This window comes from Camelus bactrianus, chromosome 1 (assembly GCF_048773025.1).
Source record: "Camelus bactrianus isolate YW-2024 breed Bactrian camel chromosome 1, ASM4877302v1, whole genome shotgun sequence".
Classification (NCBI taxonomy): domain Eukaryota; kingdom Metazoa; phylum Chordata; class Mammalia; order Artiodactyla; family Camelidae; genus Camelus; species Camelus bactrianus.
Genome location: NC_133539.1, coordinates 91,413,354 through 91,436,352, shown reverse-complemented (window position 1 = coordinate 91,436,352; position 22,999 = coordinate 91,413,354). Strand labels below are relative to the sequence as shown.

Here is a 22,999-nt window from a genome sequence, read left to right as displayed (position 1 = left end):
ATTAGAACCCTTTGCTTAGAATTTGTCAGAAATTCATTTTTAAATGCCTCCCCAAATTCTCAAGTCATTTTTCATTGGCTTGAAAATGAAACACCACTGCTACGAATCACACAGTAATGCTAATAACAGTAATCATTTGTTGAAGTATTACTATGTGTCAGGCACTGTGATAAGCACTTTACATACATCATCTCATGTAATATTTACAAAACCAAATAAGGTAACTTATGATGTCCATCATGCAGATGGGAAAACTGATGCTCAATGAGGTTATGGCAAAGACTGGCTAGCTATTCCCCTTTCTCTTTCCTTCTCTGCTCATAGCAAGGCTCTCTTTCCCAGTTTTGACAACCAAAAGTGTCTTCCAGAAGGCAAAATTGCTCCTCTTCTCCCTGATGAGAACCATTGGTGTAGAGGAGAAATTACCTTTGTTGTTTCCTTTATATTTGGAGGATGAAATTTTTGGCAACTCGTATGAAGGCTTTACCAGCTACATTCTTTAGGCAAATGAGACTTCTTGCATATCCTCAATAGTTGCAATCTGCCCTCTTTGTCCCTGTGCCAGCTTTAGGCTCTATCTAGTGTCCACTTAATTTTTCTGGCTGGTGAGTCCCTACAAATAAGCCCTCACAGACCTCGCACCACTGTTGCTCCTCTTTTCCCAAGCACTCTCCAGGGGTAATGCTAGTCCAAAAGTCATAAATGTGAATGATTTTCCTGCCACATATGTGGGCATCTCCATCCCAGGGGCAAGAACCAGCCCAGAGGGGTTTTTTTTTGTTGACTAAAGTGCTGGATTTCTGATGAGTACAAAGAAGAAAAGAAGGTCAAGTGAAACCTTTATCAAAAAAATCTCAATGGGCATAGATGGAAATTTGTTGTATTTAGGTCAAGATTTCATCATCCAGTCCTTTTATTTACTTGCTTGCTCTAAAGCTAGGAGGTTACAAAAGAAAAATAGTTCCAGTGCTCATTCAAATGACTTGGACACCAGCTAGAATCTATTTCTCAGTCTTTTACATAATAATTACTGTTTTGAAATGCACAGTACCTATGTCTGTTTCCCATGACACATTATTTTTTCCTTCTCTCCAGCTGTGTCCTGGAGCCCAGTCACATGACCCATGAACAGACTGCTTATTCAAGCCCCTTCCCTGAGAATCACATCCATCTGAATCCTCACTGGCATGCCCAGCACTCTTCACTGACATCATGATATCATGATCTGGTTAACATTAAGCTAAAAGTTCTACAAAGCAAGGATCATTGTGTGTATACGTGTATGTTCATGCGGATATGCATGTGTGTGTACTAAAATACTGACTTTTTAACAGTAAACTCGGAGTTATGTCTTCTTCACTATTTTTGATTTCGAAGATATATGGTGTAGACAAAGGGATCATTTTATTTCCCCCTACTCTCTTTCAAATCGGGTATAGTTTGGAAGAAAAGAAACAATTTTTTTAGTCCATTTCCTTTTCAATAATAAGGACAATATAGAAAGGTCTCCTGCTGCTTCATGTAGAATTATTTTAAGGCTGTTAAGTTGGTCTATCTAACTTTAATCAGGTACAGATGAGAGCTTGCTGATCTGTGCATTCTGAAATTTCATTGCTCTTACACAAACTCACTGCCTGGAAACAAGGAAGCCTGACACTTGGAGGGCCGTGCTGTCTGACAAACTGAATTAATAATGAATGAACCCATCTTGTATAATCAGGAAAGGGAGAAATGCTACAAATTAGAAATAAGCATGTTCTTCATTATAGGTGGCAGCCAGGATGCTGCTTAGGGTATCACTGATGCTCAAATTAGCTGTGGGGCACACGAACCACTTGCTGCCTCTCACTGTTCCCTACTTTTCTCTTGAGAGTCTCCTTCTCAAGGGATGTGCAAAATGAGGAATTCTCAAAATTCAGACTAGGGAGATGCATTTGCACCGCATGAGAATGACAACTTATTATTCATTCGGGGTGTACAGATACTAGAAATGGTTTACATTTCCATCTTAAATTAAGTTAAAGCTCTCATGTTGTTTAATACAAATTAGATCAAAATAATGCCAAGATGGGAATTTTTGCAAGATTTCTGGTATTCTCAAGAGATCCTTACTCTGAATATCATGTGCTTTTAAAGAAAATGAGCTGCCCATCTCAGAACCAGGGAAACTTGCTGGTATTTTGTTTCATTGAAGCTTATTTTGTTCTAAAATATGCTACGAAAGACTAGCCCTGGTATTAGTGTTGTATGCACACCAAAATCTGAACAGGTACAGAAATGTAACAAAATGAAAGATCCCAGGAAAGGTGAAACGGAAAGCCATTTAGCATCACCTCATCGACCAAACCTGAAAATGTATTTCTGTAGGGCAAAGGGTAGACAGCCTGTACATGTCAGCACCACAAATGTTGCATAAAGTATCACGGATTCTAGAATTGTCCTTGAGGCTGAGATAAACTGACAACCTGCCCACAGATCTCTGGTGGAGGGTGGATATGGGAGGAAGTGCCTCTGACAAGTGCTACTTGTCATGGTTTCATAAGCACCATCTTGGTTCTCCTTTACCATGAAGGTCTCTTGTGTAAGAGTAGGCTGAGGACAGTGTCAGTGGCCTGGAAGTGCCTAGTCTTTAATCAATGGAAAGAAAGCATGGAAGCCCCAGTTGTGCCATGTCTGCCTTTCAAGAAAGGTCTATGCTGGGTCAAGGTAAGGACCAATATATATAACTGATGGAATAGTTCCTGGTCACAATAAAACATGCTGACCAGCTGGGGAGATGCTGTTCAGATGTAAACAAAGTAGCCCCCTATTTGTCCAACTTCTGGCAACTAGCATGTGGATGAGAGTATCAGTTTGGGTCTGGAGGCCTTGAAAAAGGTCAGCCAAAATCAGGACAACATCCACAGCAGCCGACAGATTATGGGATCAGAGGGTCTGAAGCATGGAAAATTTCAAGAAAGAAAGAGTAGATAATGTGTGTAGCAGCAGAGAGTCTTTGCAAGGACAAAAAGTGGCTAGTTAGGATAGCCAAACTGTCATTGATGGATGCTCCAGGGACAAGGGCAGGTCTTTTCCTGGGCTTATATCAGGAAGGGCAGAGAAATCCCAAGTTGAACTGACCTACATTCACTCATGTGGTCCATCCTGCCCACTGCTCATGCACAGCCCTCATGAGCAACTATCACTGAGCTCTGCTTTCAAAAAAGTACTTGTGGTAAGTAGAAAAGTGCAAGGTGCCCATGCCCACAATCCCCGGAACCTGTGAATAAGTTATATTACATGGTAAAGAGGGATTATGATTGTAGATGGAATTAAGGATTCAGGTGATCTTGAGATGGAGGGGTTATCTTGGATTATCCAGGTGGATGCAATGTAATCACATGAGTCCTTATAAATGGAAAAGAGGAAGAAGAGAAAGAACCAGAAATGTGGCATCATGAGAGACTTGACAAGCCAATGTTGGTGTTGAGGACAGAAGTGGGCCATGGGCCAAAGAATGAGGGCAGCCTCTAGAAGCTGGAGAAGAGAAGAAAAGTGTTTCCCCAGAGCCTCCAGAAGAACACAACCCTGCCAACACCTTGGCTCTAACCCAGTGGACCCATTTCAGACTTCTGACCTCTGGAACTATTAGTCAATAAATTTCTGTTGTTCTAAGCCATTAAGTTTACACAAATTTGTTACAGCAACAATAAAAAACTAATTACCCCCTGTCCAAAATGACTCACAACATATTCTTAAATATGTTCAGAACTTGTGTTAGAGGGAATGATGTAGGCAAGAAGGGCCTCATGGCAAAAACCTCAGATGGGCTGGTGGTCGGGGGAGGCAAGGAAGAATGCACATGGTGTTTGTCACTGGCTTTTGTTCCCAGTCCAGTTCCCTAGGGAAGAGCTCTTGGGGGCTACAGAGTAATGATTGAAATAACTGTTTTCCATAAAACCAGCAGAAAGCAGCAGGCACAAAGAAGTATTGCTTTGGAGCCCTGCTAGCAGGGTGTAACACAGGAGGGCACAGAGACTGTCTGCTTTGTGCTCTGGCCATGGAGTGAGCTGCAGAGTGCCATGGAGCATCCAGAATGCTGCAGAGATGTCTGGCAGTGACTTGGACCATGGTGACCAGCGTTTGTGGGGGCATAGGTGGCAGAGCCCAGAAGAAATAGTCATTTGCATGTCAATATAGCAGGAGGCTTTACAAGAGACACTAATACACAGTGACCTGAGGTCCTGAAGCAGCAGCAATGCCCATCAGACCCCCTGTGCTACTGGTCTGATTATTTATGAACAGAGCTGAGCCTTCCTGGAAATCATCAAATGGAACAGAACTTTGCTGACGGCTGGTGGTCCTCCAAAAACAGGTGACACATAAGGTTGCCATCCTTATATATATGACCCTCCTTTACCAGTAGACTGGGGTGGTCTGGGGTCTAAAAATTTATCTTATAGTACCCAGGACTGTATAATGATAGGCACAAAAGAAAAGGGAGAATTCACTGGCAGTATCGGGATAAGTCAAAATTTTCCTGGGAACCTTGTGTCTGGGACTTCTAAAAAATTTCTATGTGGTATCTAAACCAGATTTAAGCCTGAGGCAAGGGAGCTGTGAGGCAGATACTCTAAATTGCTTTGTTACCAACTGTTAGCAGAGAATTTTTCATTGACTGTGCTGTCACTGATGCGGTATCAGCCCAAGAGAAACTCATATTAGCAAATAAAAGACATAACATTCTAACTTAGAACCTACATCCTGGAGAATTCAGATGTTTAACATCAAAAGAGGATGTGTTCTTATTTTTGTCTGAGAGCAGTTTCCAATAAAAGAGGATTAAAACATGTTCCTAAGAAGAGTACCCTCAAAGTTCCCTCTAGCTTTACAATCTCCGTACAAAAGAGCACACGGAGGGAGGGGGTCTTGCCTGCCCGTGCCCAGGATGGGCGCTGTGGATGCCTCTTTCTGAGTTGCGTGTTCAGGTCATTCTGCTACAAGGCACCAAGAGGCCAAAGCTTATCTCCTTCAAAGTGTTTTCTCAGTTGATACTGCCGGTGTTGCTGATGGTTTTTCCTCTGGTCCACCATGTACAAATTGACTTCTTTGTTAGAAGCTTCTCTAGATTCATTCCTGGAGATCTCCTGCCCTTTCTGTTTGGTTTGCCTTACGTGTTAACTAAAAGACCCACCATTTACTTTGATGAGATTTAAGTGTGCCTCTCATGGAGGAAAGGAAAGCCTCTTATTTGACAAAATGAATAGGAAAGAGTACAGATTGGCTGCATATAATCAGAGCTCACACAAACCCCAAGCAAAATGAAGTTGAAAATATCCTCTTTTCAACTGATTCAAAGTCAAATTCAGTTACAGGTTTAGGGAAGCTGCAAATCCCAAACCACGAACCAAGGTCCTTCCCCATGAGCTTTTCCACCAGCTTGAACCTTAGAGTTTATTTTCTTTTTGTTAGGATGTAGGCCAGTGGTTCCTTTAATTTAATTTCACAGTCCTTTACTGAAGCAGGACTAGGCAAGGAAAAATTAGAATGTGGAGTCAAAGGACTTGAACTCATGTCTAGAGACTTCGAGTTCCTGGCTGTGTGCCTGAAAGTAAATTGCTTAATCTTTCTGAACCTCAGGTTCTGCTCCTGCAAATTAGAGAAATCACTACCTGTCTACCTGTTTTACTGCCCTCACAAGACCGCTGGGAGGCACAAAGGAAGAAAGGGTATGTAGCTGCTATGTATTATAGAATGCCATGTAACTGTTGTTGTTGTTGTTACTGTTACTATTATTATTGGCTAGATTCTGTGCCCCTGAATGAACTTACAATCTAAGAGGAAAGTCAGAGGTGTATACAACTGACTATAAAATACAGCTGAATGTGATCCCTGCCAAGTGAGCCCAAAGGACCAGAGGCTAGGGGATGTGGGAAGGTCATGAAAAACAGGGTATTGAGGTCAATTCTGAGTGTTGGGTGGCATTCCTGAAGGATGGGGAGATAAGCACCTTGGCAGAAGGAGCAGCATGACTAGAGGTGTCCAGACTTGTGCTTGAGGGAGACATGCAGGGTGCCAGGCATGGAAGGGCAAGCCACCAGGAGATGGCCTAGAGCTCTAGGACTGGAGAAGCCTGGGAAATATGAGATATTTTGACTGACTACGAGTACGTGCCACAGGTCCTGATGTCCCAGCACAGAGCTTGAGTTTGAACTGGGAGGAAAGTTACTTAAAAACTTCCCTACATTCAGATTCCCTCCCATAAAGCTAATCCTTAGTTATGTTGTCTTTTTTCCTGTTAATTAGAGAGAATGAGTCTTCTCAACTAATATCCCTCTGGATTTTTGTGATTTCTTCACATCTCTCACCAGGTTCAAGCTGAGGAAAGTTTACACTTTAGGGAAAGCCCAAGGTGAACGGTAAATATTCCAGAAGTCACAGTCTATTTATTACCTCTGTGCAGCTTCTAAACAATGCATGCTAGTTAATTTCCCTGGCCCACACGTGCTCTTTGGTACTGAGTATCCCTGTGGCCAAATGAGGCTTTGCTGCTGCTTGTAGCTGAGCAGTGAACTGCACTGTGCTCTGTGGTAAGCTGTATTCTTCTTGCACTCGGATCACATTTCCATACACATCTGCATGCAGAACTGTACCCCTACACACACACACACACACAGCTCTTACTCTGGGCCCACTTCCTATGCTGGGTCGCATTCGTTGCCCCTCTCTGTAGTGTCATCATGGGGAAATTTACTGTTAAATGTTAACTTATCCAAGGTGATTAGTACAAAATCTGAAGAAAGGTGTTACTTGTGTACATTTTAGAGACATTTTACTCCTTTCGGAATTGTTTCCTTTCTCCAATACCCATTATTTACTCTCCCTCAAATATTTTGATTTGATTTTCTATTTCTCCTATAGACAGCACTTTAATGTTTAAATGTAAATAAACCTGTTACAAACTCTAGGGTCAACTATTTTCTCCTTAACTTGTTAAAAGATGCCCCATGTGTTCTTCTAATAATTGTATGCTGACTTAAACTAAACATATTTTTTTAAGTTCTCAATTATTTTCTTAAGCAGTGTTTAAAGTCTTAAGCACAACTTTTATTAAGTAATGAGAACTTTAGCTTAGATAATCTGTAACTTATATAGCAAAACTATAACTTTTCCAGGCTTTGTTTGCTTCATGTGTTAAAAATGTGGTAAATAGGGATCTAAAAAAAAGCAACGGTTATTTTTAGGTTTATGGATCAATTCAAGTAAAACACTGTAAGAATTATTAAGTGTAAGAATTTTTAAATCATAGTTTAAATTTTATAAGCTTTAATATTTAGGATATTCTTTTCAGAAAAAAATTCTTTCATAGCCTATAATTTTTACTTCCATGAATATGTCATTTCCATAGATACAGATACACATAGTAAATTGAACAAAAAATTACAATATCACATAAAAAACTCTCAAGTGTTTGAAATAATATGTTCAACATTTTATTTTCACCAGCACATATGATGAATTTACTATAGAGTTCAGATATCCAATGCCCTCCATGACTTCATCCCCTAAAATGAGTCTATTCAATGAGAAAAAAGGTCCAACATCAAAATAGCTATCTGGCATTAAACAAAAGTTTTTTATCAGCCTTTCAATTGACAGTATCAATTAACATCAAATATCTGACATCCTTGCCACTTAAAATGAAGACAAAATAATTACATTGCTTAGTGAAACACTCTCTGTAGCTTGACTGACAGGATCCATCTAAAATATTTTAATTGCTATCTAAGATGGGAAGTCTCAGCATGTGAGCCCTTCTGTTTCCATGGTACGTACGTAGGGTGCATAATAGTTAAGAGAGAAATGCTGCAAATAATGACACTTAGCTTAACACATCTAGGACAAAGAGTAAAGAAAGAAACCCAAGAACGAAGCATTCTGGCTGAAACTACTTCCTGCCAAACAACATGAGAAGCATGTTTACAAAAGAAATGCTTAACGTCTCTAGATTAGAAGCTCCATGAGGGCAATAACTGACTCTATCTTACTCATTATTGTGTTTCCTAGAAAAGTGCCTGACACATGGTTGGTGATCAGTAAACTCTTGCTGAATGAGTTGAGTGAATGAAAAAAGAATTAGGTGATTGAAGTAACAGTATTGCTGAGACATATTCAAAGAAAACATATACTTATTCATTCAACATTATCTATTGAGCTCCTATTATACGCCATGTCCTGCTATGCACTGGTGATAGAAAAGCTCACAGTCTAAAGTAAGAGACAGAGACACAAACAATCAAATGCAATGTGAAAAGTACCGTGATTGGGGTTTGCAAAATACTCAATGAGAATATAGATGAGAAAAGTATTAATTCTGCATTGGGAGAGAGGTCAAGGAATGTTTCCCAGAAAAGGTGACATTTGACTTGGAGTAGAAGGATGAGCAATTAGGTAATTAGGAGGACCCTGAGAAGAATGTTTTTGTGGGGAAAGGCATAGCCCCCAAAATATGAGAAAGCACTGAGAATTGTAATATTGCTTGACAAGGGCATGTATGAGGTGGAGAGTGGACCCAGAAACACAGGCATGAACCAGTGTATAAAGGATATCATAGGCATGCTACTCCATGTATGCCAGACCTGTCAGCAGTGGGGAGCCTTCAGAGGTTCTTAGGCAAGAAAGATAATGTGTGAATGATTTTTTTAAACCGTACTTTCCAGTGTTGGAAGACTGACTCATAGCAGATCAATCCTTTTGTCAAGAACAACTAGAAAAGATAGACTTAATTTAAACATTTAAAAAGGTTTATTTTGAACACACTGGAGAGCTACCAAATCACCCAGGACTTGAAGAACGAAGGTGTCAGAAAAAAGGGAAACCGTTAGAGTGAACATGATATTTTACACTTCTTTTTCCCTCAAGGTACTTCCAGTTCATAAATATCTTAGGTGGAGAGGAAAAAGAAAAAGACAAAAAAGACAAAGAAGCTAAGCAAAGTTTTCAGGAATCTTACAGGGTTGGAGAGACAAAAATTGGAGTTCAGGGATACCAAGGCAGGCAAGACTTGAGGAGTAAAGATTCTGGAGAGAAGGAATGGCAGAAAAGTAAAAACAAGAGTCTAAAATCCTTTCTTACCAAGATTATTTGATGATTTGTAAGCTGTGTAGTTAGATAATTTTTAAAGCTTAGCAGAATCATAGTCCTAAATGTAAAACACAAAACTATAAAACTTTTGAAGATAACAGAGGGAAAAATCTACCTGATCTTGGGTTCAGGGATAATTTTTTTAGATATAATACCAAAAGCATGAGTTATGAAGTAAAAAATTGTTAAGTTGGACTTCATTAAAATTAAAAACTATTCTGTGAAAGATACTACTAAGAGAATGAAAAGCAGAGACTGGGAGAAGATATTTGCAAAACACACATTTGATAAAGGACTGATATCCCAAATATACAAACAACCCTTAAAACTCTACAATACGAAAACAAACTACACAAACTATAAAATAAGAAATTTACCTGAAGAGAGATATAGAGATGGCAAATAAGCATATGAAAAGATGCTCAATAGTCATATGATGTACACAAATGTTTATAGTAGTTTATTGATAACTGCCAAAACTTGGAAGCCATTCTTTAATAGTGAATGGATAAACAAACTGTGTAACTATTCTGTATGATACTATAATGGTGGCTATATGGCATTATACATTTGTTAAAACCCACAGAATATACAACATAAAGAACCTAATGTAAGCTATGGATATTAGTTAATAGTAATGTGCCAACATTACCTCATCAATTGTAATAAATGTACCATACTAATGCAAGACGTTAATAACAGGGGATGCTGTATATGTGTGTGAGAGTGGGTGTATATATAGGAACTCTGTACTTGCCACTCAATTTTTCTATAAACCTAAGACTGAAATATAAATTCTGTTAGCTAAAAAAAAAAAAGCTAAACAAAGTATCAACTAAGAGGCTGATTATCAATTGTCTTATGGCGCTGGGAATATAAACATTGGGACTGAAGGTCTGCCGTGTAGAGATGGCCTGGCAAAAAGCAGGCTTTTGCCTGGGATGCTACATTGATTAAACTGTAAGAGTAAGGTTGAATCAGAAATAGGTCAGGACTTATAAAGACTGAAACTCAAGCCTTACATCAGGTCAATCATTTAATGGGTTTAAGTTGCATGCTCCAGATGCCTGCTAGAAGCTAAAGAAAATTCTCTGGAGAAAGATAACTTCAACCATAGCTTCTACAATGCATCATACCCAATGCCTGTGATTCAATCAAAATTGTCTGGTATAGCAAGAATAAAAACAAAGGGCAAAAATAGAAAATGAAAATAAAGCCATAGGTAATCTGAAATTCAAAATAACTGTGAAAAGATATAACAAGAATTTTATCAGAGATATGGATCTACCTTTAAAAGAATCAAACAGGCATTTCAGAACTTAAAACATAGATGAGGAGAAAATTAGAGACCTGAAATATAAATTAGCAAAATGTATGCAGCTTGAAGCAGTTTGAAGGCTAGAACATATAGAAAAGAGGAGGAGTCATGAGACTCAATGAATATATCTAATACACATGTAATTACAGTCCAAGAAAAATAGGACAGAGAATATTTTTTAAAGCAATGTTTGAAAAGATAATGGCTGAAGGAAAGTCATTCCATGCTCATGAATTGAAAGAATTAATATTGTTAAAATGTCCATACTATCTATAGCAATGTATAGATGCAGTGAAATCCCTATCAAAATACCAATGGCATCTGTCACAGAACTAGAACAAATACTCCTAAAATTAGTATAGAACCACAAAAGACACTGAATAGATACAGCTATCTTGAGAAAGAGGAACAATGCTGGAAGTATTGGACTTTTATAATAATCAAAGCTATAATAATCAAAACAATATGATATTGGCAAGAAAATAAACACATAGATCAATGGAACAAAATAGAGAGCTCAGAAATAAACCCACACATATACGGTCAGTTAGGCTATGGCAAATGGCAAAGGCAGCAAGGGTATACAATGGGTAAAAGACAGCTTCTTCAATAAATGGTGTTGGGAAAACTGCACAGCTACATACAGAAGACTGAAATTGACCACTTTGTTACACCATATACAAAAATAAACAGAAAATTGGCTAAAGACTTAAATGTAAGACCCCAAACCATGAAACTCCTAAAAGAAATAAGTAGTAAACTTCTGACATCAGTCTTAGTAACATTTTGGGGGATCTGTCTCCTTGGCAAGAGCAACAAAAGCAAAAATGAACAAGTGGAACTACATCAAACTAAAAAAAAAAATCTGCACAGCAAAGGAAACAACAAAATGAAAAGGCAACCTACTCAATGAAAAGAGGCATTTACAAATGATATTTCTCATAAGGTGTTAGTATCCAAAACATATAAAAGACTTACATAACTCTATATCAAAAAACTCCCAATCAATCTAATTTAAAAATGGGTAGAAGTCCTAAATAGACATATTTTCCAAAGAAGACATACAAATAGCCCACAGCTACATGAAAAGATGCTCAACACCATTAAACATCAGGGAAATGCAAATCAAAACCACAATGAGATATCACTTCACACCTGTCAGAATGGCAATAATCAAAAAGACAACAAGTAACAAGTGTTGATGAGGATGTGGGAAAAAAGGAACCCTCATACACTGTTGGTAGGAATGTAAATTGCCGTAGCCACTACGGAGAACAATATGGAGTTTCCTCAAAAAATTAAAAACAGAACTACCACATGATTCAGCAATTCCACTTCAGGTACTTACTCAAAGAAAACATAAACACTAATTTTAAAAGATATATACTCCCCTTCATTCATTGCAGCATTATTTGTAACAGTCAAGATATGGAAGCAACCTAAGTGTCCATCAATAGGTAAGCAGAATAAGATGTATACATATATATACATACACACACACAATGCAATATTACTTATCCACAAAAAAGGATGAAATCTTGCCATTTGCAACAACACAGATGAATCTAGAGGGTATATGTTAAGTGGAATAGGTCAGACAGAGAAAGACAAATACATTTGTATGTGGACAAATTTCATTTGTATGTGGAATCTAAAAAACAAAAAACCAAACAGAACATACCCATAGATACAGAGAACAAACTGGTGGTTGCCAGAGGGGAGGGGGATGGGGTAAATTGGGTACCATAGGTGAAGGTGATTAGGAGGTACAACCTTTCAGTTATGAAATAAATAAGTCATAAGGATGTAATATATAGTACAAGGAATATAGTCAGTAAGACTAATAATTTAGAATGGTGACAGATGGTTACTACACTTATCATGGTAATATTTTCATAATGTATTTAAATGTTGAATCACTATGTTGAACACTTGAAACCAACATAATATTGTATGTCAACTATATGTCAATAAAAAGACCTAAATAAATAGAAGGCTATACCATATTTATGGATTAGAAGACTCATTAAGATGTCAATTTTCCCAAAATTAATCTATAAATGTGAAACAATCCTCCCTCTTCCCCAAAGCCCTGTCAGTCCTTTGTATTTTTTTCTCCTGAAGAAATTGTCAAGCAGATTCTATAATTTACATAGAAATGCAAAGGGCCTAGAATAGTCAAAATAAACTTGTTTTAAAAAATTAGAGAATTTGTGAGATTTCAAGACACTGCCGTGAAAAGGCAGTGTGGTACTGGCATAAGGATAAACATACTGATATGGAACAGAATAGAGAGTCTAGAAATAGATCCACATATGCATATGGTAAAGTGATTTTCAAGAAAAATGCCAGAATAATTAAATTGAGATATGAAGGCTTTTCCAATCAATGGTATAGAACATTTAGATATATATGTGCAAAAATACAAATCTTGACCCTTGCTAGACATCATATACAAAAATTAGTTTGAAATAAATAAAACCTGTATGTGAGAGCTGAAACTATAAAACTCATGGAAGAAAGTAAGATAACATTTAATTCAAGGATGTTCTTGAATTGAAGGTCAGAGATTTCCTAAATAAGAAACAAAAATAAACTATAAAGTAAAAATTGATAAATTGGACTTCATCAGAATTGAAATCTTTACTCTCAAATGACACTGTTAGGAAGATGCAAAGGCAGCTCAGACTGGGAGAATATATTTGCAAAACTTACATCTGATAAAGAACTTATATTCAGAATATATTAAGAAAAAGCTCTTACAATGCAGTAATAACAAGATAAACAACCCCCATTCTTAAAACAGGCAAATGACTTGAACAGATATTTTAAGCAATAAGATATACAAATAGCAAATAAACACATGAAAAGATTCTCAGCTTCATTAGTCATCAGCGAAATGAAAGTAAAGTCACAATGAGATGCCACTACATACCAACTAGAATGGCTAAAATTTAAGACTGAAAATGGAAGGTGTTAGCAAGGATATGAAACAACTGGAGCTGTCATACACCGCTGGTAGGAGGGCGAAATTGTACAGCCATTTTGGAGAGCAGCTTGGCAGTGTCTTAGAAAGTTAAACATAGCAAGTACCATATAACTCAGCAATCACAGTCCTGTGTTTTCTACCCAAAAAGAATAAACGAATATGTCCATTTATAAAAAAAGAAAAAAAACTTGCATGTAAATGTTCATAGCAATTTTATTTATAATAGCCAAAATCCAGAAATAACCCAAATGTCCATCAGTTGGCAAATGGTTAAACAAATTATGGTATATAAAATAATAAAAATAAATGAATCAGTGATACACATAGCACAATTTTTAAAAAATTACTGATACAAAGCAATATGAAAAGGAGCATACTACTGATACAATAACATGGATGACTCTCAAAAGCATTATGCAAAGTGAAAGAAGGCAGATATTAGACTATATTATATGAGTCCATAAACATGAAATCCTAGAAAAGGGACAGAAAGCAGATCAATGGTTGCTAGGGAGTGGGGCTGTGGGGAGAGGATTGACTGCAGAAAGTCACTAGGGAAATGGAAAATGCTTTATATTGTGGCCATGGTGGTTACACAAATGCATATATCTATCAAATTTCATTAAATTATACACTTAAAATTGGTAATTTTATTGTATGTAAATATACCTCATAAACATTTTTGAAAAAAATAAAGTGAAATAAAATTTAAAACAATGAGACAAAAACTGAGCTTATTTGTCACTACTTGGTCCCAAGTTAAAAGAATATATATATATATATATATATATATATATATATATATATATATATATATATGAAGTTCTTTAGACAAAAGGAGAGTTTTTCACAAGAAAAAGAATATAATACCATATTGGAAACACAAAAGATCAGATAGATTAATGGAGTTAAAGAGTTCTAAGGTCCTTTCATTCTTCAGGAAATGTAAAAAATATAATTTGTATTCAAGTTTATAAGTTGAGGATACACATAATTTTAAGATAAACTCCAACAAATCTTTAAGAAATAAAAACACAGACAACTGAGCAAAACATCTGAAATAAGCACATCTAAAAAGATATCCAAATGGCCAACAAGTATATGAAAAAGTGTTCACCCTGTGAGTCATCAGAGAAATACAAATTAAAAACACAAGGAACAACAACTACATATTTACCCACCAAAATGGCTAAAATGTAGAAAAAAGATCAAGGGTTGGCAAAGCTATGAAGTAAATGAAACTTTTCTACCGTGCTGGCTGGAGTATAAACCAGGACAACAATTCTGGAAAAGTGGTTGGCAACAGGGACTAAAGTTAAACACATGCATAGCTTATGAACCAACAAGTCCACTGTAAAATACACATTCAATAGAAATGTGAACATAAAAGTCATGTTCAAGAATACTATAGAAAAAAGAGCTTCAGTCATAATAGACAAAAACCAGAATGAACTAAATGCCTATTGATGGAAGAAAGGATAAGTAAATTGTGGTATACCCACAAAATGGAATACTATACAGTGATGAAAATGAATGTTCTGCTACAAACATCAACATGAATGAATCTCACAAAAGTAATGCTGAGTGAAAAACACCAGACATAATGGAGAACATACTGTATGATTTCATATGTATAAAGTTCAACAACAGGCACCAATCTAAGGTGTTAGAAGTTGGAATACTAGTTATATTTGAGGAGGCATGGGTGGATTATAACATGGAAGAGGCACAAACAGAGGTATCTGGGGGTTGGTAATTCTATGTTGCTTATTCTGGATTGTGATTACCTGAGTATATTCACTTTGTGATAATTAACATAATAAACAATATTGGTGTCTGACACAGATCCTCTTTACTCAGTATATCCTTCCTTAGCTCCTGTAAGTGTTGGCTACTAGCAGCTCACAGCTGCACCCTTGTTCTGAGAATCAGTCTAGACCGAAAGAAGTGGTTTCCCTTGGAAACACTCCCAAGGTTGTGCCTTCCTAACAGGGTGATCCACAGCCAAAGGTTGAGTGATGCAGAAGTGCAAAAGCCAGGTCCCTTGGGATCACAAAACTAGACATTAGCTGAGTTGGGAGATAATTCCCCATGGGTCTTTCACATTTCTGCACATCTTGTGAGCCAGAGGCACTGACCACCTTTGTTCTGCATGATCCTTACAAGGTTGTCCATAGAGTGATCACCCTTGAAAGGTAAAAACAGTATCTCCCTGGAACAAAGGGTAAGTTTGTTTACTGTCCAGTATAATAAAGATAGTATCTCCCTCCAGGGCAAAGTTCAGACAGGTTCCTTCCCATTATAAAAGATTCAGTTTCCCTAAGTTTGGGCTCCTCTCCTGTAACAACCCACTGACTGTGTGGCATTACTGGCCCCACTCTAACATCATATGGGATGTGAGGCTCAGGGAACCAGTACAGACGCTGATCCTCTGCCTGCTACTATTGCTGTTAGTAATAAAGCCCTTCATCTCTGACCCTCAAGTCTGTTGGCATCTGTGAAACTGAGGCAGGCTAATTTGTTACCTTGCAGATAAGATAAAATCTCCCAGCCGTCCCAGCTCTTTACATCTTCTGCCACTTCTCCTGCTTCACTTTTCCTGTCCTCTTACAGGTTTCAGCTGTATGCACTCCCTTACTAAATCTCATAAATAAAAATCTCCGTATCAGGTTCTAGGGAATCTTTTCTAAAACAATACAGTTGTAGACTTAGGATCTGTGCACTTTTCTCTATGTACACTATACTTCTACTTTTTCCAACAGCTGATATAAATATATAAAAATAGTTCATATAAATACCTAAAAATATAAATATAAACTAGAGGGTAGAGCATGGATTAGAGTAGGAGGAGATTGGAGTAAAAACGTCCAGTTGAAAGTATACTATTAGAGAAAAAAAAATAACCAGCTACTAATCACCCTAAAAAATTAAAGTCTATTATTAGAGTCTGGATTAGAGAAAACTAAAATCTGACTGAGGGAGTAGCACATCAATAGAGATAAAAGAGTAGATATCCTAACATTAATATCAAAAGATACTTAAATGATAGGATGCAGGTTGATATACAAAATATTTAACAACTTGCATGTATGGACGCTGACCCATCAGAATGCTCTGGCAGAACTGGTGCCTGGAGGCAAAATATCGCCAAGTCTGATACAACAGATAGGACTTAACTGGGTGAACTCAATGAGTGAGAAGTGAATTGAGATGTCTCTAAAGTTTTCAGCTTGGTGACAAAGAGAATAATGTTGCCTTTAACTAAGATGGGTAGCATCATTTCCATTTACATAATCTCAATTATTTGATTTTCACACAAATGACTGCCAAATCTCTCTGACTCTTCTGAAAATCAGAATTATCTGAATATCTTATTCCACACACGCGATTTAGAATGAGATGTGTTTTTCATTTTAAAAATATTTTAAAAATCACACCAATTAGGAGCCATAAAGAAAGGAATGTAGACCAATAAAGTAAGCCACCTTGACAGATGATGTATCACTTTTAATCACACAGCACATGCGGCTGCCAATTGCTATTTTTTTCTGTTAAAGCACACTTTACAAATCATTTGGCTTTTTCACAGATCTTCCTAAGGCAGCATAAAAGCAGCTGGATTTTATGGAGTGAGACTCTGAATTGCTAATTCACAGTCTTTTGCCATATATCCCCTTTTAATGCAAACAGCTCAGAATTAACTCTCCTTAAACGATTAAGAACCTATGGCTTTCCATCTTCCCTTCTCCATAATTATCAGTATCTTTTAAAGAGGAAAGTGTGTTTTCTGTTCATTAACGGTAATACTACCTAGAAAGACCAATCAGTAAGTCCATGATCCGCCAGTCACTGTGGAAGTCAAATTACCCTCTACCAGGACAAAATCAATTAACACCACCAGGGATGTCATTATTGTCACATTATGTCACCCGATAGTCTCCAGGGCCTATAAGTGATTTAAATTTTTCTTTTTTACTGCTATGATTCCTGTGTGTGTGTGTGTGTGTGTGTGTGTGTGTGTGTGTGTGTGAGAAAGAGAGAGAGAGAGAGATGTGTGTGTGGGAGGGGAGGAATAAGCTTCATATTAACAAGGGAAATTAATTTTATGACATAAAAAATGAAGCCACTGTTTTAGATCTTTGGGAGAAAATGGTTTTACAGTAGGATAACTCTGAGGCCTAAAAGATTTCTCGTACTTAAGTATATTTCAAAGATTTGCTTAAACAAAAGCCACGTTGGCTGGAGTCATGAGGCACTTTCCTCAGTGCAGAGTAAGCAACGGCTGGAAATCTATCAAACCAACGCAAACTACAAAGCAGTCAGAAGTCCAAGAGGCCAAAGCTGTGATTGCTCTTCTAGTAAAGTCAGCTTGTTTCCCATCATGAAAAATAATATAATTCTAGTTTTTCAAAGTTAGACATATGTCAGAAAAGAGGGTGAAATAAGTGTCTGGCAGAACCAGATCTCATTTGGGAGGGCCAGAACTCACGCTATGAATTCCACGGACATGTCATGAGCAGGGGGTCTAATAGTCTGCATCTTCAGAACTGTTCCAGTTGCTTCGTCTGAAGGGTGGTTGGCTCAGTAGCCAAGAAAACCCCATTTGACATCATTCTCTTCTGACAGTTGTCTTATTCTTCCCCATTTCCTTAACTTCTCATCACTCATGGTGAATATTAAATGGGATCTGAGTTTGGTTTTGTTTTTTTATTATAGTAGTCTCTATCAGAAAGGAATACAAAATTCCCAAGTAAATTAAGTAGAATGCTTTAAAATGGCTGGTTTCCTTTTTAAAAAGTAGATCCAACTTCTGTATTTTGGCCTCCATCAGGGGGTATTTAATTAAGTCTATTCTGTCTAACATGATCTGATGTCATTGTACAAGGATATGTTCTTTGTTAGCAGCACTCTTAGTTTCAGACTCCTCTGTGTATTTGAAACCATGGTAACAGAGCAGTAAGCTAAAGCCAATGAGATAATGAGATATTCTCATTGTAATTGTGTTTCATGAGGGCACAAGATCCCACGGGTGGTATCTGACTGTCTTACAACTGCTAACAGAATTTAAGAAGCAGACATATATTAGCATGGTACCATTTTCCATAACAGCCATGTAAACATTTGTGACATGGCATTTTTAGCTGTTTCCAGCACATGAAAGTATGTAATGTGCATTTATGTCACCAAAAGCCACACAATTAATGAATATCAATATTTAAAAATCCATAGAACTTCAAGGAACTTCAGATTTGAAATGCACCAAGCAGGCTGTGGGAATGCGGTTTTGCATTATAATTATGAGCTGGGCTATGGTTTATGAGGGGAGAAATCCATCAAAGCAAAGAAAAAGAGAGCAGCTAGCCCTTCTTCACCTCCCAACCAACCCACACGCACATCCTGAAGGAGGAACGAAACTAACCCTAAGCAGGGTTCCCTGCGTTTTTTAGGAGGAAAGCCAAGCTGGGGGTTTCTAAAAACATTTTACTTTTAAAAGAGAAAAAAGAAACATTTGGAGAATAAAACCAAAATATTTACACGCCTTCTCTTCTTCTGAACTAAAATCCAAAAGGGGAACACCTCACTTTTGAGTTCCTTCTATTCTGTCACTGTTTGAAGTTTCCCCACAGTTTTCATTTGAGTTGCAGATTTTATGCACAAGTCACTGAATCCATGTTCTCCATCCTGATGAGGTTGCCCTAACAGGCATTGTGTCTTTTAATAAATAATTTAAAACCAAAAAGAGAAAGCACAATATAGAATGACTGGTTGATTCAAGCAGGGCTAAGACTTAGTCTTCATGTCACCAGCACCTCCCACCAGGAGCCGTGCTTGAAGAAAGAACTGACCTGAGAATGTGCATTTTGTCAGCTTTGTGACACCAGTGGCTCATGGGACAGAGATGGACCAACCTCACTGCCACTTTCTAGTCAAGGAATTAGCTTGCTTTCCCCTTCATGGACAAGGGGTGTCACTTTTCGGTTTTTTAAATGTACTACTGCCATTTCTAAAATGCTTTGGCATAGGGAGCTAAATTGGTATGAAAATCATATTAAGAGAGAAAGGGAAGTTGGTTTTCTTGAAAGTCATTCAAGTGCCTACAGTTTGGGGGTAAGAGTTCTCTTTCAATCTGCAGTAGCCACATTCAACTTTGAACGTCACTCAAAGACAGACAGTTCTTTCTTCTTCTGGTGTGTGTGTGTATGTGTGTGTGTGTGTCTCTGTGTGTGTGTGTGATGCACATGTGTAGCTGGGAAATGAAATCTATGCCATAAGTGGTTATACAGACATAAAATGTCACAGTACTGGAGAATATGGTCTTCGTCTCTGTGAGATAAGGGTGGCCTCATCACTCACGGCTGCTGCAGCAAAACTAAACCAGAAGTGGCTAATGAGGCCACCCCTACTGTGGGGAGATAACTTCTATATCTGAGCTGTCATGACCCATTAGGTCCTCACTACCTGTTCTTGGATGTGTCTCCCAGCCAGCCCTAAGGACTGTAGAGTCATTTTTATTATTATTTCTACATCTGAAAGGGGGAGACCTTGCTTTCTTTAAAACTCCTTCTTGTTCTTGAAAAACAGGAAATGGTTGTCAGGTTCGCAAAGCACCCTCTGGGTGCCATGTTGAAATGTTCAGTGAAGAGTTTGTTTAAAAATGGTTAAAATTATTCCAAAATGGCTTTACTTGTGAAAGCTTGGAAATGGGCTACTGTATTTTAATCTAGATAGGGTTTATAGGAGTTTTTTAGTTAGCCTAGGCTATTACTAGTTTTAGAGGATGAGACAAGAAATAAGAGATGAAATGTTTTTAAAACATTGGAATCAAAAAAGTATTGCTTATAAAACACATTTTGTAATGTACTTTCTTCAGTTTCAAGTGTTTTAACACCAAAACTTAGCCTGAGAATAGCAGCTGTCTACAGAAGCTGATTCTGTTTTGTTTAAATGATAGCCAGAGGCCAGCATTGATTTTCCCCCCTTACATCCCTTGCCTTCTACCCTGACTGGAGCCAACATTTCTAGGTTAAAAAAAAAAAAAAAAAAAAGACTGGAGAGGGGTGAGGAAGGAGATGATGTGTGTGGTGGAGGGACAAAATCTACATTTTACTGAGTAGCATGGAGCAGGCAGAATGACATAAAGGAGGGAGTCAGAAATTCGCAGTCCAGGCCTGTGGTTCCCAGATGCGGGGGCAAAACGAAATGACTTTAGAGAAATGCAATCGAGGTGATGGGTGAGCAGTAAGCAATAACTGATTGCATATGGACAAAGGCAGCAAAACGTCTGCCTTTGCGAAGAGAGGCACCGACCAGCACCCTTCCGCGTCCCCATCCCAGAATTTCAGAGGCAGTGGGCGCTGTGGGTGAAACATCCTCCCAGTTCCTTATTAAATGGGAGAATCTGCCATATTGGCCAAATATGCCTCTCAGACAGACACTTTACAGCCATGACTTGGAACAAAGCTGCTGTTTCTGCAGACAGAGGTTAGTGGTGCTTGGAGAAGAAAGAGCCACCAGGGCCAGAACAAACAAGACCGGCCCTCAGTAGGGAGGGTGGGGGTAGGAGCAAGAGCACTGGACTTTGGGGCCCAACAAACCAAAGCATAGGGCTTTGGGTCCTGGGTTCCCTGTTTAAAAGCTAGGTGAGTTCAACCCATAAAAACATAAATATACAAATAATACCTACTTTACAGTGCTGCTGTAAGAATGATATGAAAGAATACATATTGGAATATATATGCATAGATGCACAGAATATTTTTGAGTGACTGGCACAATCCAGGGAGCACATATGTGGACCTCTTCTCCTTTCTTCTGGAGGGAAAAAGGCAATTATGGAGCTGCTCCTATAGCACTACTATGAGGGTCAAATGATGACGTATTATATGAAGGACCTTGGGAATTGTAAAATACCCCGTAAATGGTGGTTAAAATAATCTTTAAATACGTTAAATTTAACATTTACATGTAGATAAATATATTTATAACATAAATGCCAATAGTATTTCAAATTTCAATTTCCTATCTCTTCATTTGAAAAAAAAAAAAACAACCTACAATAAATAAGCAAAACTTTATTTCCTAAACAAGGAGTGATTAGAGGAATAACCCGGGGATTCTTTTAGCCACCCTGCTTTGAGTCCATCACTGGGAGCCCAGCGACAGGGGAAGCAGTTGTTTTGCCAGTTTTAATGGTTCTTGGGGAGGCTAAAGGCAAAACTGTGAAAGAAAAGGGATGGGGGATGGGTCTCAAACTCAAAGCACTTTTCATCCAGGGATTAGTCTAAAAAGCCATACTTTTTTGAGGCGGGAGGACCTGACAAAAATGATTACATATGAAGTGCACTTTCCCAGTTTTAGAATGAAAAACATATTTTAATTCAAGTCAGAATGTGCTTCTAAGCTGTTAGAATTTCTACTCAAAAGACTTAAGTAGTGATTGTTCATAGGTGGAGAATGAGAAGCTTCACCAGAACTGCTCCCAGATGCTTCCGCCTTCTCTCCCATCAGACACATCAGAATCTTCCCCCTCAGATTTATGCATTTTCAGAATAAGCCAGGAATTGAGGAGAGCCCAAAGCCTGTGCCTTTTTCCTAGTCCTGACTGAGTGTCTGAAATCTCCCATTACGAACTCACTTGGGCCACAGCAGCATTAACGTCACTTGGTAAAGGGAGAGCTGACTCCTGCCCAGTGACTGCCAGTGACAGATCAGGATGAGTCAGTTTATTTGATGCTTCCTATTGCCTACCAAGATCCGGAACTGAGATACAGGACAAATAAGGCTGGACTTGTGGAAAGAGTGTCTGGCCAATTCTGGCCTGCTTTGCTCTCACTCATTCTTATATCAGAAGACTAACTATTCTGACTGTCCTACAAAATTATTCCAACTCCATGTAAGGATGTTATAAATGTCACCCTACAATTGTTCTCTCCCCAACACAAACAAGTCTGTCCAGTAGAAACAGCCATGAACTATGGCTTGCCAATAGTCTTCCAAAATGTGAAAATTGAAAAGTGCTTCCTCAAACCGTAGCTTCTGCAGTGGAAGACCCCAGTGAGCAGGCCTAATAGGAGTGCCTTATGCTCAGGGAAGGGGCATTCATTACTCACAGGAATACCTTCTAGGAGGACCTGGAGGACCCACCTGGTCAGCAGAGTTTCTCTTTTCCTGAGCAAGTCTAGGCATAGAAGGAGCACCTGAATGCACTTCTGAGACTGTCTTTCCCAGTGATCATACATAAGCTCCTCAAGGGCAAGGAGGGTGCCTATTCACTGTTGTATCCGCAACAACCAGCAGAGTACTGAGCACAAAGCTGGTGCTCAATTTGTTGAATAAATAATCAGTGAATCAATGAGTGTCCTATCCTATGCTTCTCCTTTTTTCTTGCAATTCCAAAAACAAAGTCAAGGTCTGCTGTTACTTTGCTACTTTTGCACTCTTCCCTTCCTCTTTTTTCATAGGCCCAACTTCCCTCTTCTCTCTCTGTCTCTCTCTCCTCTCTCTCTCACTCATTGTCTATCTCTCTCCACCCCCCGCCCCTGCCCTGCCCCGTCGTGTCTAACCCCCCA

The 22,999-nt window shown here is 38.3% G+C and overlaps 1 long non-coding RNA gene across 1 annotated transcript in view; it reads right to left on the bottom strand.

The window, feature by feature from the left end:
• LOC141578068 (uncharacterized) overlaps positions 1-22,999 on the bottom strand; it is a 205,571-nt gene that overhangs the window by 97,303 nt on the left and 85,269 nt on the right. The gene's annotated exons all lie outside the window — the stretch shown is intronic.